General features: G+C 44.9%; 1 protein-coding gene across 8 annotated transcripts in view; it reads right to left on the bottom strand.

The window, feature by feature from the left end:
- TLR2 (toll like receptor 2) overlaps nt 1-17,396 on the bottom strand; it is a 192,954-nt gene that overhangs the window by 108,625 nt on the left and 66,933 nt on the right. Inside the window, exon 2 of one of the 8 annotated variants that reach the window (XM_078676955.1) lies at nt 1,185-1,249. The exons of the other annotated variants lie outside the window; for them this stretch is intronic. The gene's annotated coding sequence lies outside the window, so the exon portion shown is untranslated. The remainder of the gene's footprint in view (nt 1-1,184; nt 1,250-17,396) is intronic. 8 annotated transcript variants of the gene reach the window in all.

Below are 17,396 nucleotides of genomic sequence, written 5' to 3'. Positions count from 1 at the left end.
CCAGAGTAGTGTTTTCAGAAGAAGGAGAACTGAAAGGCTAAGCCTAGACTTCCCTTTTCTTAAGTTTCAGTTGATGTTCTCCCTCGAGACATACCAGTTGAAACCCGTAGGAAAGAATAATTCTTTTTTACCATAATTTATTAGAACATTTTCTCTTGAAAAACATCTTTTTGTGCTATAGATAAAAATGTCACTGTCCTCTTTCTGATAAAGAATTTTGAGCATGAATAGAATAAGAATTGAACTTTCAGTGTTTCTCATGCCTTGGCAGCTCTTTGGGTCCCACGTGTATTGGTAATTAATGAGGTATTTCTTGATCATCCATCCATCAAATGTTAACCCTGTCCCATTTAATACCGAGATATTTACTTACTGTCACCTCCGTCTCTCAGAAAAATGAATGCTGTTTATGGAATTTTACTACTTGCTACTTAGGCCTATTGCTGCTGCTACTTTCTTATCATCAATGGGTAGTCAATATTGCTACCACAGATCTCTAGAGAAATGTCCACTTATTGTCCCATAGTTTTCAGTTGTACGAATGTATTAGGAGTGTAAAAGTATAGGTTTTTATTCCGAGGATTTCATCTGATGCTATCAGGTAAACTATTAGTGGTCCTTCACAAAGTAGATGTACCTCAATATTTCTCCTTCCTTTTTAGAGAGTTGTGACCAAGCACCAAGAAGACTTTCTTGATCAAAACATTATTTTTGATCCATTGTAATAAACATGTGCTCCCGCTATAGAACCAAAACTGCACTCATGTTAGCCGTTACTATGCTATGGGACTTGAAAAACCACGCGTTTTGACCACTATTGCTATGACTGTTTCAGATGACATCCTCACACTCTACTTAGCATCATATGCATTTTGATAGTTGACGACCTTAAACACAGCCTTTAGGCTCTCCTCCCTTACACAACCCTGAAATAACTAACTGATCTCTTTGGGAACCGCATTGTCAACGCAACTGTAATAGTCTGTAAGTATGGTGGCATATTCATTTTGACTCTGTCCAGTTTTGCCGTTGCAGTGGCTGGCTTCCTGTGCGAATCATAGACGGAAATTAGCGTTTTTGTCTCCTATTCATAATCTACTTATTGACCATATTAGTTCAAAATAATTCTATATTATCATTGTATACATATTTTTAAATCCGTAGTTTCAATAAGAGTACTTCACCTTCCCCACCTCTGCGTACTCTGGCTTTGGAGTTCTTGAAAACTCTTCTTAGCGCAACATCAGGGCTGCAAAGAAGAACTGATTTGAAATCACTTTTCAGGCAGGTAAAGGAAATGTTGGCAAAACACAGATAAGTCCAGACCTGATAAACATGCTAAATTAAGTGAGGACTGAATCAAGAGGGCAAAGTAATGACGTTGTGATGAAAAACTACTGTTTCCAACATGAAAAATAATTTGCACAAAAAAACGTTCTCCAAATTTCACAGTCCATCAGATCATTTTTGAAGTACTGCACCATTTTTGGGAAAGATAATGTTTAGTCAGCATGTACAGATGTATTTAGACACTACAAATATTCCTCCTACAGTGACTCTTACAGACTTAGGGGCTCATTAGGATGGCGGACGGACTTGCGTCCGTCCGCCACCCTAGAGGAAGAGGGACCGTCCGCAGGGGCAGCGGCGGTCCCTCCGTGCTAATTAGGATGTGACCGCCACCCTGGCGGTCACATCCTGTATTTTTATCATTGCGACGGGTGCGCAGCACCCGCCGCAATGTTAAAAAAGTAAGTTGTGCATTTGCATGCACAAAGCGGCAGGCACCTCGCGGTGCCTGCCGCTTTGTGCAGGCAAATGCAGGGGGGGGTACCATAGGTACCCCCCATGTGCACCCCCCACCCCCCTTCACCCCTGGGGGCCCGCAACGGGCCCCCAAACACAAATCCGTATGCCTTTACACGGCGGAAATGCCGCCGTGTAAAGGCATCTTTCCGCTGTCATCCTAATATGGCTGGCGGTGTCTGATAGACACCGCCAGCCATGTTAATGCTTTTCCGCCGCGGGCGCAATCCGCCAGCGGCGGAAAGGTGGCGGACAGATAGAAAGACCCACCAGCCATCCTAATATGGCGGTGGGTCTTGCAGGGCTCCCCGGCGGATTTCCCGCATCCTCCGGGCCGGCGGTGGCTTCCGCCGGCCCGGTGGATGCGGGAAATCCGCCATCATAATCGGCCCCATACTTTGCAAGCTGCGATTTGCCCCTTGTGCATTTACACAGGAGGTCTTGTTTTAGTGCCCTCTTACAACTGCCTTGCATGTGTGTAATATCACTGCTGGTCCACTGTCTTAGTTTCTGCTGAAGAGTAGAAGGTAAAAAAAATGTGGACTACTTTGGAGAAACAGGATATAAAATACTTCTGGAGAGGTTGGAGACTGAGAGGGCTATGGCCCCTTTCTAATTCTAGAAGTGAGTTGTAAATAAAATCATTCAGAAGACACAGACAACAGAGTGTAGGCACCATCCTCAAACTCAACTTTCTCATTAATTGAGAGTGAAAGCAATTCTTGGGGCTATACCAAGACATGATCATGATTGTTCACTCCAGTCTAGTGGGAAAACAGCATTCTGAACAGCTGAAAGTGCTAGATCACGTTTAATGATCACTCATCTCAAGGACAGCATGCAACTGAAAAGATACAGGACCCAATTCATAAAGATATTTCTGCCTAGAAACCTAAATGTAAGGTTATACAATATTTTCACTTTTGCCTGCCAGGAATTCACAAAAGGATTCTTGGCAGATGTAAAAACTGATTTACTACTGCAGCTTTCTCCACAGTAACTTCCCTTCCAGGATGGGAAAGGGATCAGATGATCTCCAGATTTGGTGTGGGTCTAGGGGTAGGACCTTTCTTTACAGGGAAAAAAATCCCATTGGAGAAATAAAAAACAAATTAAGTATGCACCTGCACATCAGACTCAATTGCCCTATCTGTTTATCTCTACGTATGGATGTTTTCGCACAGGAGAAACAGGAGCCTGTCGGATATGTCACAAGGCATTCCCGGTAGTACACTTAAAATATGTGCTTAGCACAGCTTTTCAGGTATTCTCAGGCGCGGTGCGTCCATTGGGGCATGGGGGCATAACCCCCCCGCCCGCGGCTCCCTCTGCGTTTCTGAACTTAAGTAAACTGACTCAGTTTACTTGAGTTCAAAGACGCCAAGGGAGAACTGACAATCATGTCAGTCAGCATGCGTCGGACCACCCATCCCCTTCAGAGACTGAAGGGGGTGGGCGGTCCGGCGTCAAGTTGACTGACATGATTGTCAGACCGTCACCAGGGGCCGGCAGCAGCACAACACAAGAGTGCATGTGTGGGGACGAAGGGTAAAGATTTTTGACCATGCCCAGTCATGAGCACTTGTGTTTGAACTGGGGTGCGTCGGGCGAAGAGTAGCCGTGCCCTAAGCCAATCCTGGCGTTGCTGGCAGTGCCAGGATTGGCTAAGAGGGGCTGCCAGTCCACTCCAGTGCCGTTGTGAAGGAGCCAAGGGGAGCAGAGGCAGCGCGGACCGGCGGTAAGGTAAGTGAAGTGTTCAGTTTTATATTTAATTCCCTGTCCTCCCCCCCTCTCCCTCCCCCCAGCGAGCGCGACTGGGTATTCTATTAAGATAGTTTTCAAATCCTCAAAAGTAGTAAATCTGCACCAGTGAGGAGCATTTCTATGGTATCATATTTGCTATTTACTTTGTGAATTGTCCCATACAGTGTGATTAGGTGAGGTGTGGTAAACTGTTATGTACATCGAAGTACTCAGCACAATTACCTTTTCCACTAAAAGTCAAAAGTCAAACATTTCTCTTTCATTATTGAGAAAAGAACCTGATGACAAAATGAGTGCAAGTGAAAAAATAACTGCACAGAAATTTCCAGCGATGACAAATAACAAACACACCCACAAATACTACCAAATAAAGACATTACTGCATATCACATTTGTCCCAGCACCACCAGATTTGAGCATTGGTGCACCTACATGATAATTCAGGCACCAAATGAACTAAAATTATGATCAAACTATAATGAGAAATACAGTGCAAAAGCACTCACCGAATACTGTACATTTTATAGAGGAAACCAATAGTTATGCCTGAACAATGATCCATGGTGGCACAAACACCACTCGTGCACGAACCCACACCACATATAGTGAGACTTCCTTAACAGGATTGCACTGTGGCGGGAAAGGAAATCTTATTAAGGACAGAGATTTTTCTCTTGCTTTCCCTTAATCTGCAAAGCAACAGCCAAAATATCCACAATGTTTGCACCTGTGACCTTCCCAACCACCACCCAACTGAGTGCCAGACAAAACCCATATCAGTAAAGAGGCCCTGGGGGATCCCGTCACTTCTGCGGAGCGCCTCCGCCATTAGTGCAGAGGTTCTTTGTGAAACAGGCCCAGAGACTCAAGATTGCCTGTTCTCAGGGCACTAGGGTGGAAACATATGACATTGCCCAGGACAACAAAGACACCCATGCAGGGACACCCATGATAACTCAGCAAGCAGCCAACTAATAAACAGCAAGGTTCATAGCAGAAGAGAAGATGCACACTCACACCTTTCTGGCATAGTTAGGACATCATGTGGCTCCATAGGGTAAACGGGCACTTTCTAATGCTTTGGGCAACCAAACGAAAGCAAAGAAGAGTAGGGAGTAGGCCCAAACCCTGACAGAGAACTTCCGGAAGAGGTGCACTGCATGCCCCAGAAATAAGTCTTAAATAGTATACTTATGTCTCGGACTGCTGCCACCCCTCTCCTGCATATGCAGTTCTTTTAGCCCCTTCTAACTGCATTTAATGGAAGCTGCAGCTCACACGTTTGCTACAACCAGCATTGATAAAGCCTACTAGTCTGAGAACAGAACACTCAAGTCAGGCATATTGGTTTTGCCAATGCTTGTTTTCTGAACCGCTACATGTGTGAGTAACCAGGGCTCCTTGTGTTACGGACTGACAGAAGCTCAAAGGTTTTCTACGCCAGCCGGTCAATCAGTTCACATGAATCGATCTGGATACGCAGATAGAGAAATGATTGATGGAAAAATGTCCCTCTGTTTAATTAGATTAGTGGTTTTTTTAATCGTGCCCCCTAGGTCTTCCATAGATCCAGATTCATGAAACATTTACAAAATAACAACCGGAAAATACAAATCAATAGCCCTTAGTACACACCCACGCTTTTACACAAAACAAGTATTTTGAAAACTAAAAAGGGATTTACAACGAATCAAAATAAGCATTGGCAAAGCCAAAAGGTCTGGTTTATTTTAGGTGCATTGGTTCTTTTGTTCTATTATAATGGTGTCGTGTATAATGTTGTGTGATAGGTTTGGGTGCTCTAACAAAGAACACATGTATATATGTAAACAATACCCAGGTTCGGACATATACACATTCAAACAGACAAAACACAAATGGGTATGTTCAAACGCAAATTGATGTATACTGGAGGAATGGGTGGGTGTATGGATGGCTAAGTGGGTGTATTTAACAGTGACAGGATGGTTGAATGGCTATGGGTCCATACAATGGTGAGTGGGTTATTAGATTAATCAGAGGGAAAAAAGTGTGGTTGTATGCCAGGTTGTATGTAAGAGTATTTGAACTGATAACTGCTTGGTTGTTGGTTGATGCTTGGTTGTTGGTTGATGGGTGAATGCTTGGGTGTGGGTGGACAGACGTGGGCTTGGGTGAGGCAATAAACTAACAGAACAAACTCTGCCTCGTAAATAAATATGAAGAGTGCATTAAATCACGCACAAAAACAAAATCACAACAAATCTCATAGCTCAACCTTTCTCATAACACAGAACACATCATATGTATTCTTTTTTGTGAACACATTAAAGTGAAATATATACAAATGTTATACTGTATTGACGATTAAAAAACTATTAAGAGCACAATATTTACACAGATGTACAGGGAAAACTTGAGCAAGCGACAGATACCAACCCACAAACCATCTCACTCGAACTCACATTCACCCAAACAAACCTACCAGACGATTCCCATACTTCAATCATTCAAACATAGATACCACACATCAAGAAAAACAGCAAAGAATAATTTTCAATATGTCAGGAAAGAAAAAGTTGCTTAATAATATATCCTTGTTTTATATTTACATCCGTGTATTTCTGAATTTCTACGACGGCCCAAAGTGCCACAATCCAATAGGACTCAAATTAAATCAATTACCTTGTAGGACCGATTTCAAAGTAAGCGCCTTTTTGTTGTGATATTATTTTTGTGGGCTTTATTACGGTTTTTGTAGCTTTCTAATGTATGATTTAATGCACTCTTCATATTCACTTACCAGGCAGGGGTTGTTCCATTAGTGTATTGCCTTATTTTCGCTAGTCATAATTAGGAGCTTTTAGATGTAACAATAGGTGTTCAAATGCATAAGGGAAAACCTATACACAATATAACCACCTGTAGACCATAAATCAGTTGATGTACATGTCAGCACTTGGATTCTCATGTTTTGTTGGTCCTAACTATCAGCCTGATTCATGAAGCGAAATAGCGCCCGCAATGGCTGCGAAAACGCAATTGCGGGTGCAAAACACGGAATCGGCATTCAAGTACGAAATAGCGAATTCGCAAAAAAATAATAGCGATTACGCTATAATAGTCGCAGACTCCGGGAAGTCGAGCATTAGCGATACGGAAATAGCGACCAACCACGGAATCTGCGAAATGAATAGCGAAACGCAATATTGTCTCAATCGGCATTCATGAAATAAATACATTAGCGAAAAAGCGCTAATTCGCACGTTTGCGCGGCGCAATTTAAGGACAACTCAAAGCAGGTGGTAACCATAAAAGCCATGATTAAGTAAAATTTGAAAAACTGTTGGCCAATCACCAACAGGTCCAGGCCTGACCAATCACACATAAGGACATTCAGCAGCAGCATTAGGCGTTCCACAATGCCTGGGATGTACATGGTGGTGAGGCGGCGAAGGCTACAGCGAGCAGCACGGAGGAGACGCATGAGGCAGGCAAGGATTTACCGGCAGCGGGTCACCTTGCTGGGCCAAACCAGAGAACAGATTTATGCAAAATACAGGCTGAATGGGGAAATGATCACCTGGCTGATACAAGAACTCGACCCCATCATGCAGCACCCAACAAGGCGAAACAATTCTGTGCCCACACATGTGCAGGTATTGTGCAGCCTGCACCTCCTGGCCTCCGGCAGTTTCCAGGGCATAGTAGCCGCTGCTGGGGGGATATCCCAGCCCACCATGTCACGCTGCCTCCACACTTTTGTTGACGCCATGCTCAGCCAGCTCCACCGCCACATCACATTTCCCACGAGCCAACAGGAATTGGACCTGACAAAACTACAATTTTATAATGTCGCCCATTTTCCCCATGTCCTCGGCTGCATAGACTGTACCCACGTCGCCATCTGCCCACCAGCTGGCACGGAGTATATGTACCGCAACAGGAAGTCCTACCACTCCCTCAACATACAGATGGTCTGCAATGCCAAGACCATCATCACTGACATTGTGGCCCAGTACCCAGGGAGTACCCATGACTCCTTTATCTTCAGGCACAGCGGACTCCACACACGACTGATCAGGGGAGAGTTTGGGGAAGGACACCTACTTGGTAAGTACACTTTGTCGACAATGTCACATTGCTATGAAGTAACTGCGCTGCACAGGCAATCAACATCTGCTCCTCTCATTCAGGTGACAGTGGCTACGCCCTACGGGAATACCTCCTGACCCCTTACCTCAACCCTGCCACACCTCAGCAACGGCGCTACAATGTTGCGCACATCCGGACAAGGAACTGTATTGAAAGGACATTTGGCCTGCTCAAGAGCAGGTTCCGTATACTGCACAAGACAGGTGGGGCCATGTATTACAGTCCTGCAGCGTGCTGCCGCATTGTGGCTGTCTGTGCAATGCTTCATAACATTGCAACCAAGCGCCGGATACCAGTTGACATCTCAGGCAGTGAATCTGAGGGGGACGACCGGCCACCAGCACATGCGCACCATGCACGCGGGGAGAACCCAGCTGAAGGCCACAGACGTCGCAACCACATCACAGCTAACAATTTCTAGCCCACCCCCTTCCCCCACCCCACATATCACAATTGCATGCAAAATGTAATGATTACACAAGGCGAATGTGTGCAGCAAAATAAATGTATTTGTTTGATTCACAAGAAAAAAGGGTCATGGTATCAACTATTTACAAAATACAGTATTCCTGCATACTGCATGTGAAGGTTCATGGCAGGCTTAGCGTCAGCCTGCGCCAGTGTCCCTCACACAATGTCATTGGCGCCTCCGGCGCGTAATGCCCAGGCGCCTGTGAGGCTCTTCCTCATCCTGGGCAGCTGTACCAGGCGTAGCCCTGGTGCTGCGCCTAGGTGGCGGGACCTGCGTGGCAGAGTGGCTGCTCACGCTGGAGGCACCCTCACTCGCATTGTCTCCCCCTACAATGGCCGGTAGCACAGGTGTATGCAGTGCGGTCACGGCGGTGGTCAAGTGCTCCAGCACCCGGGTTATGTCCTCGCAGCACTGGACCAGTTGGTGCTGCTGGGTCAGGGAGCGCCGCGACAGCTGGGTGGTGGCATTTGCTGCCACATAATTTGACCTACTATAGGTCGACAGCCGGCTCAACAGCTGTTGGTGGCGCCTGCTTGCAACACTGCGGTGCTTCACGAGCGCTGCAGTATTGTCCTCCATTGCCGCCGTCATGCGGTCCATGGCCGCCGTCATGCGGTCCATCCGCTCGCCGACTCCCGCCACATTGCGGCCAATTTTATGCAGCTGGAGCTGGATGGCTCCTTGCTGCTGCGACTGGCGCTGGTGTATTCGGAGCATGCGCCGCTCCACGCTCATGCAGGCATGGAGATGCCCATTGCCCCTCCTGCTGTTTGGCCGCTGTGTTGCGGATGTGGCTGGCCCAGATGTGGTTGCACGAGCTGCAGGTGGTGTAGCAGCTGGTGTTGCTGGTGCGGCAGGCACTGGAGGCACATTGGTGGGGTGCCTGGCTCTGGCAGCCGGTTGGCCGGCAGATGTAGGAGCACGTACGGTGGGGGGCCTGGCCTTGGCAGCCGGTGGGCCGGCAGATGTAGCAGCAGGTACGGTGGGGGGCCTGGCCTTGGCAGCCGGTGGGCCGGCAGATGTAGCAGCAGGTACGGTGGGGGGCCTGGCCTTGGCCGCCGGTGGGCCGGCAGATGTAGCAGCAGGTACGGTGGGGGGCCTGGCCTTGGCAGCCGGTGGGCCGGCAGATGTAGCAGCAGGTACGGTGGGGGGCCTGGCTGCTGGTGTTGGTGCAGCGGCAGGGGCTGGTGGCTGGGTATCGGGTAGGGATTCCTCCTCCTGGGCCTCCTCATCAATCAGCAGCCTCTCGCTGTCACTGCTCTCATCGCCACCTGTGAGGGTAAGTGGATACTCATTAGGTGCATGTGACTGTCAGACGTGCAGATGTTAAATGCATGCTGGGTGTCATTCCCTGGATGGCTGTGGATTTGCGCACTTTGGAACCTTTCTGGCCGCATTGTGGTACTACTACATTGTGGACATACTACGTCTCCCACAATGCTTCAGGGCATTTCCTGATGCACAACATAGGCATGACTCAGGGCCAATGAGTGAGCCTATTTGGTCAGGGACGGTCATAGGGGACAGGGTCGCAGTCGCATGCCACTTACCTTGGGTGTCTTGGGTGGGGCGGGAGGAGTCCAGAGGGGTCACGCCAACACACGCCTCCCTCTCCAAGGTGTCCTCAACCTGGTCCTCCAGGGGTGTGTTGGGTGGGACAGTCGGTCCGCCACCTCCAGTGCCCGATGCCTCACCAAGGCGCTCCGCCACCCTCTCCTTGGCACGCCCTCGGTCGTACCAGCGCTTCTTCAGCTCCTCCAACGACCTGTCCGCCACGCCCACAGAGTTGACGCTGGAGGCTATCCCCAGCCAGATCCTCCGCTTCTCCTGCTCTGGGACCCTCCTGGAGTTGGCACCAAAGAGCTGGTCGTGGTTGGCCACCACCCCTTCAATCAGGTTCTCCAGCTCCTGCTCGGAGAACTTGAGCTTGCGCTTGCGGCCAGCGCTGTTGCTGGGGCCAGGGACAGGTTCCTCGGACATGGCGGTCGCAATTTCTGCCGTATCGGGAGTCGCTAACGGTGGTTTAGCGTCTGCTTTCCCTCGTGCACACTCGAAGGATAGCGTCACTGTGGTGTTTGGGGGTGGGAACTGGCTGCTTCCTGGTTGTGATGTCATCACGGTGCTCGGAATGCGTCTTCCCGTTTTCCAGATCCCGCGAGAATGCGACTCGCATTCCCGATCGCACGGGATTGCGAGTCGCAATCCCGTGCGATCGGGATAGCGAGTCGCAATCCCGTGCGATTGGGATTGCGAGTCGCAATCCCGATCGCAGGTAGCAGGAAATAGCGATTTTTCTGCGTTTTTTGTAGGTCGCTAACGGCTTTAGCGCCCGCGTGCGAGTCGCTATTTTTTCCCCGAAAAGTACATGAATGCCGTTTTGCGTTTCCTCAATAGCGAGTCGCTATTATTCGCTATTAGGGACACGCAAAACGGCCCGTACATGAATCAGGCTGTTTGTTTCTAATTTGCTTGACGCTAGAGAAAAAAGCAAAAAGGGTAAGTGCAGTACTAAAAGAGCAGTACTAAAAGAAAAAAATAGTAGGAATAAGTGCATGACTAAGAGCAAGCAGTACAAGTAGAAATAAAGGTAGGAGTAATTAGGAGTAAGATTTGGAGTAACAGTAGGAACAGTAAGAGTAAGGGGAGAAAGAATATAATACAAATATGAGTAAGTGAAGGAGTTACACTAATTTTAGAAGTAAGAATAGTAGGAGTATGTAGGACAAAAATGATACTTGTGTAGTTGTAAGAGTAAACAGAAGAATAAGCATTATAAACGCACAGGCAAAAACAAAACAGCAGAAGTAAAAGTACACAGAAGTAGGAGTAAAACAATAAGTAAGCAGGCATAAGATTAGGAGTAAGTGTAAGAACAGATGTAGGTAGAAATACGATTAGGTTTAAGTAGAAGCAGGAAGGTGTACTCAGGTCTCAAAGTAGGAGTCAGAATAAGCATAAATGCAATTGAAAAACAGGATGAGAAAGTAGGCATAGAAGAGTAGGAGTAAACAGGAATTGCTAATGGTAAGAGTAGATGAAAGTACTTGTAAAAGTAGGCATAGTTCACGGTAAGTGTAAACGTAAACAGGTACAAGAGCAGAACTAATTAGGAGTAAATAAACATTAAAATAGGACTAAGAGAAGGAATAAGACTAAGGAAAGGAGTGAAGGCCAGAGTAAGTAGGAACGACTTGGAGTAAGACTGGGAATAGTTAGGAGGGAGAAAGGAGCAGATGTAAGTAGAAGTCATAGAGGTAACAAGTTGAAGTAAGCAAAATCATTGTGAACATGCCATAAAACAAGCTTACTAGCATGTGGAAAATGCTAAAGATTACGCAATTTGCAAAACTGTGTTTAGTTGAAAATGATAGCACAGAAATCTCCAAAACTAGATTGGCAACGGTGTTTAAAGAAAATTGACAATAAAATATACAATATAATTGCCTAAGGGCGCGATGTAGGTAAATTAGATTTACCGATTCATAAATACCGAATTTTACCGATTCGGTATTCATGAATCGGTAAATCTAATGTAGGTAATTATTCTGTAACAAATACCGAATCGGTAGGATTCGGTATTTACCGATTCCGTAATTACCAAATCGGTATTTGTCATTGATTCCTATGGGCCTTGAAGCCCATAGGAATCAGTGGCAAATAACGATTCGGTAATTACCGAATCGGTAAAATTACCGATTTGACAAGGGGGACAGGGAGTCACTTTGACACCCTGTTGCACCCCTGTTTCTGGCTTGCGTGCCATGTGACACACCTACATGCCCTTAGGGCATGTAGGTGTGCCACATGGCACAGGTGTACATGCACAGATGTGCATGTACACTAGAATCCGTTATTTACCATGCAATAGTAGTACATGGTAAATAACGAATCGGTAATGGTCTGTGGCACTGTTTTCAGTGCCACCTACATCTGTATTTACCGATTCGGTAAATTTACCGATTCGGTATTTTACAGAATCGGTAAATTTACCGAATCGATAAATAAACCGATTCTTGATATTTTAAGACCCCTACATCTCCATTAGCAAATACCGGTCGGTAACGGCCGAAATCGGCCGTTACCGACCGGTATTTGCCGACCTACATCTGGCCCTAGATTCCCTTACGCTCCTATTAAGCAACATTATTCCAGTATCCGATCAAAGCCCTCAAATGCAACAGCATTCAATTGCTAACACTTCAAAACCACCCTACGATTAAGCACAGGGATCTCGTAATATTAACATTTGGAACATGCTCTTAACACAGATTAGACACTTTAGATGTAGAAAAGCATTGTAGCGTGGCTGGTAGTCCTTTAACAAGCTAAGGGAGAAGACATCTAACATTTTACCTCAGAGAAACTGAAATGTATGCAGGCTACTGAAATTGGGGCAATCTTGTTCACTGAAATCATAAATATGAAACAATAGGCACAAATAATACAAATGTATAGATTTTATGTCTGGAGATTCCACACTTGTAAATATACCACACTTGTAAATATACTACTCGTAAATCCCTTTGTGAATATCAACCAATCGTAAACTTGCACAACAGTGTAAGTTTACTTTTGTGAGTCAGGCCCTGAATAATTGATTACATCGCTTTTTTCCAAAGTATGTTTCATACAAGACCTCGTTCAATTGGTCGGCATCTTTGAAAAGCCACCATCTTGCACTCCATCTTTACTATTTTGTGTGTAGTTCTCTCATGTAATTACTTAATTCATCCTCTGAAGAAATATCCTGTAACTGAGCAATCTACTATCTCTCCCACAGCCTTTGTACAAGGGCAACCCTGGATCATCCTGGGGTCATCTATGAATATCAGTAATGTTATAGAGGTGGAAAACTCTGCTAGGGTTGATTGGTGCTTTACTGAAACGTCAATATTGTGGCATGCTAGGTTTGTTTACTTTTTTTTTAAACAAAGAAACACTTTTATTTTTATAAGGGCAGTAGTTTACATGTATTTTGATACATGTGTGTTTGCGTTGTATTTTGGGTACAGAAAGCAAATGTTTAGCAAACAAGAATAAAAAAGAGTTTAAAAGATCACCAAATGAGTGTCACAAGACTAACGGATCAATGTGAGTTGAGGTTTGGGAAGTCCTATGACTGCAGTTCATCTCTTAAACTGAACAAAAAAATTGCTTGTTCTGCTTCTTCATGTGGCCATTCCAGACGGGTTTTTGTGTTCATGAGTTTCATCAGCTTGCAGAAATGTTTCCTTCTCAATCAGCTCTAAAAGTATCAGAATAACTGTATCATTGTTTTCACCAATAAGACAAATGTGTGAGAACTCTAGCTCATATTTGCGCCACTCACTCTTCACAAAGTATCCTGACAACACAAAGAGAGTCTGGCCGCTTTTTTCCATAGTGTCAATGATGTTGTCAATGATCCACTTACTTGGAACAAAGGGCATTATTACGATGCCGGACGGTCAGACTGTTGGGCGGTCACGAAGGTCCGTGGACCGCCCAACTGGCATACAGCATTCTGACCGCCCAATTATGATTTGACCGAAGTGGTGGTGGCCAGAAAAGAGCTCTCTAACGCTGTGGCTTGTGATGTGGGCATGGAAAAGGGCCACAGTTTAGAGAGCACTTTTTGCACATGTGGTGCATGGCATACGGTGCATGGATGTGCACGGGGCACTACATGGGCCCCCCGGGCCACTTTGCAGTGGCTCATGAAGGGCAAGGGCCCTGTTTGGGGCCCCCAAAGTCCCTTTCGGACAGCCTTTACATGGTAGGGGGACTGCCATGAAAAAGCTGTGGGAAATGGACATCGTAATCCCGACAGCGGTGCCTGACAGCACTGCCGCCATTCTAGGGCTAACAGTCCGACGGATGTCTTCCTTGGATACCCTTCTTGGTTTTCTCTTTGCCTTATGCTATACACAAATCATCTTGGCATACCAGACTGCATGATCTTTGTAGCAAAGGACCACACTCATGATTACTAATGAAAGCACAACACTGCATATTAGTGACACAATTCATTTCAGATTGCACCAGATTACAGGAAGGTGTGCATCATCAACTTGAATGCCCCTCATTGAGGATGGTGAATACAATACATAGTCCTTTGTCCAACCAGTTAACATACTAGAAACACTTTTGTGGTTATGAATGAAAGATAAATATGCAGATGAATATCTGTAGTTGTTGTCTCAAGCATCCACTGCCCTTAAATTCCGCAAAGGCTCCAAATCTTCTTCAGATTAGTTGCTTAAAGAGTTTGTGCTAACCGTAAGTGATACTAAATATGGAAGATAGTCAGGACTTGCTATACTCACTAAATTGTTGTTTTTTTGCAATGTAAAATTCTTTAGGATGTGAAAGTCTAACAACAAATTCACTTAATACATTAATTTCAAGAGTTATATGAATACATGACTTTATACGTGGTAGAGGGATTCATTTTTATTTTTTTCTCTTGAAATGAAGGTAGAAGTAGAAGATATTTGTTTTCTTTTCTGCCATTGGGAAAATCATTTACACTGTGGCCAACAAAGTATGAGTGTTCCACCCTCATCATATCCTAGATAGGGGATTACCTATGGACTTAACAGAAGTACATTTCCAACCAACCTGGGCGGACCTTACACCAGTACGTTCTCAAATATTTTTTCAAAGTGGTCACTATAAACTTTAAACTTTACTTGCTAGCATTTAGGGTTCGTTATTTGCTTCCTGTACACTACTGCTCTGTAGGTACTGTGTTTTTAGCGAGGTGTGTGTCACAACACTGTGTTGAATAAGGGCCTTGTTTATAGTTCAGCCGGCAGGATACTCTGTCAAAATGTGGTATCATATTACAAGTGCCGTAGGCTATAATGCAATTGTAATACGACCGGCAGGACATCAGCACGGTTGTGGAGTATATTGATGATGCTGAACGCCGCGCACGCCGAGGGTCTGGCAGTCGATACCCTATCACAGGTTCGGCACTTTGCAGTTTACAATTCCTGCACCGATCTCAGGCACTGGGGCTGTTATCACATTCCGGGGAACCTCGACGTTTGAAATACGATTAGAGGCTGGTATAATTTTAGAACTGGTTTTTGATGTTTCCACGTGAGATAAAAGGCTACCCCAGAAATCTACAGGCTGATATACGCTATCCTTACTTTTAAGAACGTACGTCCGTCCGGCACAGATTATTATGCTGAACCGTATCTTATCTTGAATCTTCTTTACTTCTTCGGAGTCTCAAGTTTACTATTCATCGCCCTGACGAAGTTCCAAAAGGCAAAGAGTAAAACGAAACGCGTTGGTTGTGCCTATGATGTTTGAAAGAATTTCTAAATAAAGAAGAATTTACATAAAAAAAGACAATTCCGGATATTGACTTTTCTTAGAGTGCACCTTCTATTCTGTCTCGATATTCTCATTTACGCATCCTACGGCAGCGGATGTCAGAAGAGTTTGCACCACCACTAATTAGGAACTATACGAATCGTTGTGCTTGACCTGGTTTGCTGCTTTGGTCCTTTTGTCTTACTATATTGATGATGCTGTTAGTATTGATGATGCTATATCAGGAACACGAGACAGTCACTCTGCACATTTAGGCAATTATTATTCGGCATTTATAAAAAAAACAGCATTGTCAAATATATAGAACAGGCAGATTAAAGGTAAACTTCGCTGTTTTTCTATACCTGAACTAGGGATCATGTGTGTATATACATGTGCGACCGTAGACTAGTAAAACTGGGTGATCCTGCACGTATACAAGAGTGACTTACCTCTACTGGCATGAATGTAGCCACTACTGTTTTGACTCTTTGGCAGTAGGAAGGCGGCTCTTCCCACACTGGGATGAACATACTTATACTGAGGTCACTGTGTGCACGTTTTTAGGTGATTACTCCTGCTTTTGGGTGACTGTGCATAATTTGCTCCAAGGTGACCGCTATTTCACTGGCACAGTTTCTCAGCTGTACTTGGACACACTGCAGTGATGTAACCACGTTGCTGCAGAAGGGTGTATGATGGCGAGAGTTTGCCTTATTTGGTTTATAGGGGGCTGCTTCACACCTAGCCTTGCATGATGTGTGTGATGACCACGCTGTACAAGTTGGAATGAAATACTGCTAAAGGGTGGATACAGTGAGTTCAGTGAATGAGTCCTGATGTAGGAGACTGTGTGCAATTTAAGAAAAGAAAAACTAGTTCTTGCACATATTAGATTGGATGTTAAGTAGGCTTTCCAAACAATGATAGTGAGGTTAAATTGAATTTACAGTGAAATATCAATACATTATATATTAGATTAATTGTTGGAGACTTACATGTTGCAGTTGGAAATTGAATGACGTTCAATTATTTAGGTCTGGGTGTTATTCAAAAAAGCTAAGGTAACCAATTCTTCAAAAAAACGAGTTTGCAAAACAACAATGCAGCTTTGCTTAATTAAACTGATTAGCCCTTTTGTGCACGTTTGAATGTTGAATAATTTCCAGGTTGCCTTTGAGAGGGACATACACAAGGACAGTAGAAGACGGTTTCTCATGGTTGTTTTACAGCACTCTGTCATTATTGACGTGTTGCACTGGAATCCACAAACACATACTGAGATAGTATAGTTTTTCAGCGATGTTCACCTACAAATGCACCAATATAAGGCACTACAACATTTCATAAAATAGCTGGTCGATGCAAGACTCTCATGACAGACTGAAGAGAAATAGCCCTTCTCATGGGGCCATAGTGCCAAATGGTCTTAATTAAGACTAGCTGGGATCATTTATTCAAAGCCATTATTCAAGTAATCTCTGAGACCGTTTCCCTTCCACCATATTGATCACAAACAAATAAATAAATGAGAAAACAGAAAAACAGCCTCTGCTATTTCTTTCGTGGAGGCAAAATTTAATTGCAATAAAACTCCAAGCCTCCTACGTTCATGAAATGTATAGATCAGGCATTAAGACAGAAGTCAATTGTATGGGGAAAATAATACAAATTAGGACATAGGAATTTTGCCAGCTCCATTGAAGACAATGGAGTGCTCTGTGCTTCTACGGGCCGGTAAAGGCCCGCAAAGTAATATTCCAATGTTGTTTTCACAAAGGACTCTCGAAGCCTTCGGCTCGGGCCTTTAACGCTGGAGCGGGCCTTTAATAGTCAGTATAGCACGCAACGGTGGGCTATAAGGCTATATTAGAATATTGGAATTTTGGCAGCTCCATTGAAAACAATGGAG

Source organism: Lissotriton helveticus, chromosome 2_1 (genome assembly GCF_964261635.1).
Source record: "Lissotriton helveticus chromosome 2_1, aLisHel1.1, whole genome shotgun sequence".
NCBI classification, from domain to species: domain Eukaryota; kingdom Metazoa; phylum Chordata; class Amphibia; order Caudata; family Salamandridae; genus Lissotriton; species Lissotriton helveticus.
The sequence above is the reverse complement of the archived record's forward strand: the minus strand, read 5'-3'. Positions and strand labels throughout refer to the sequence as shown.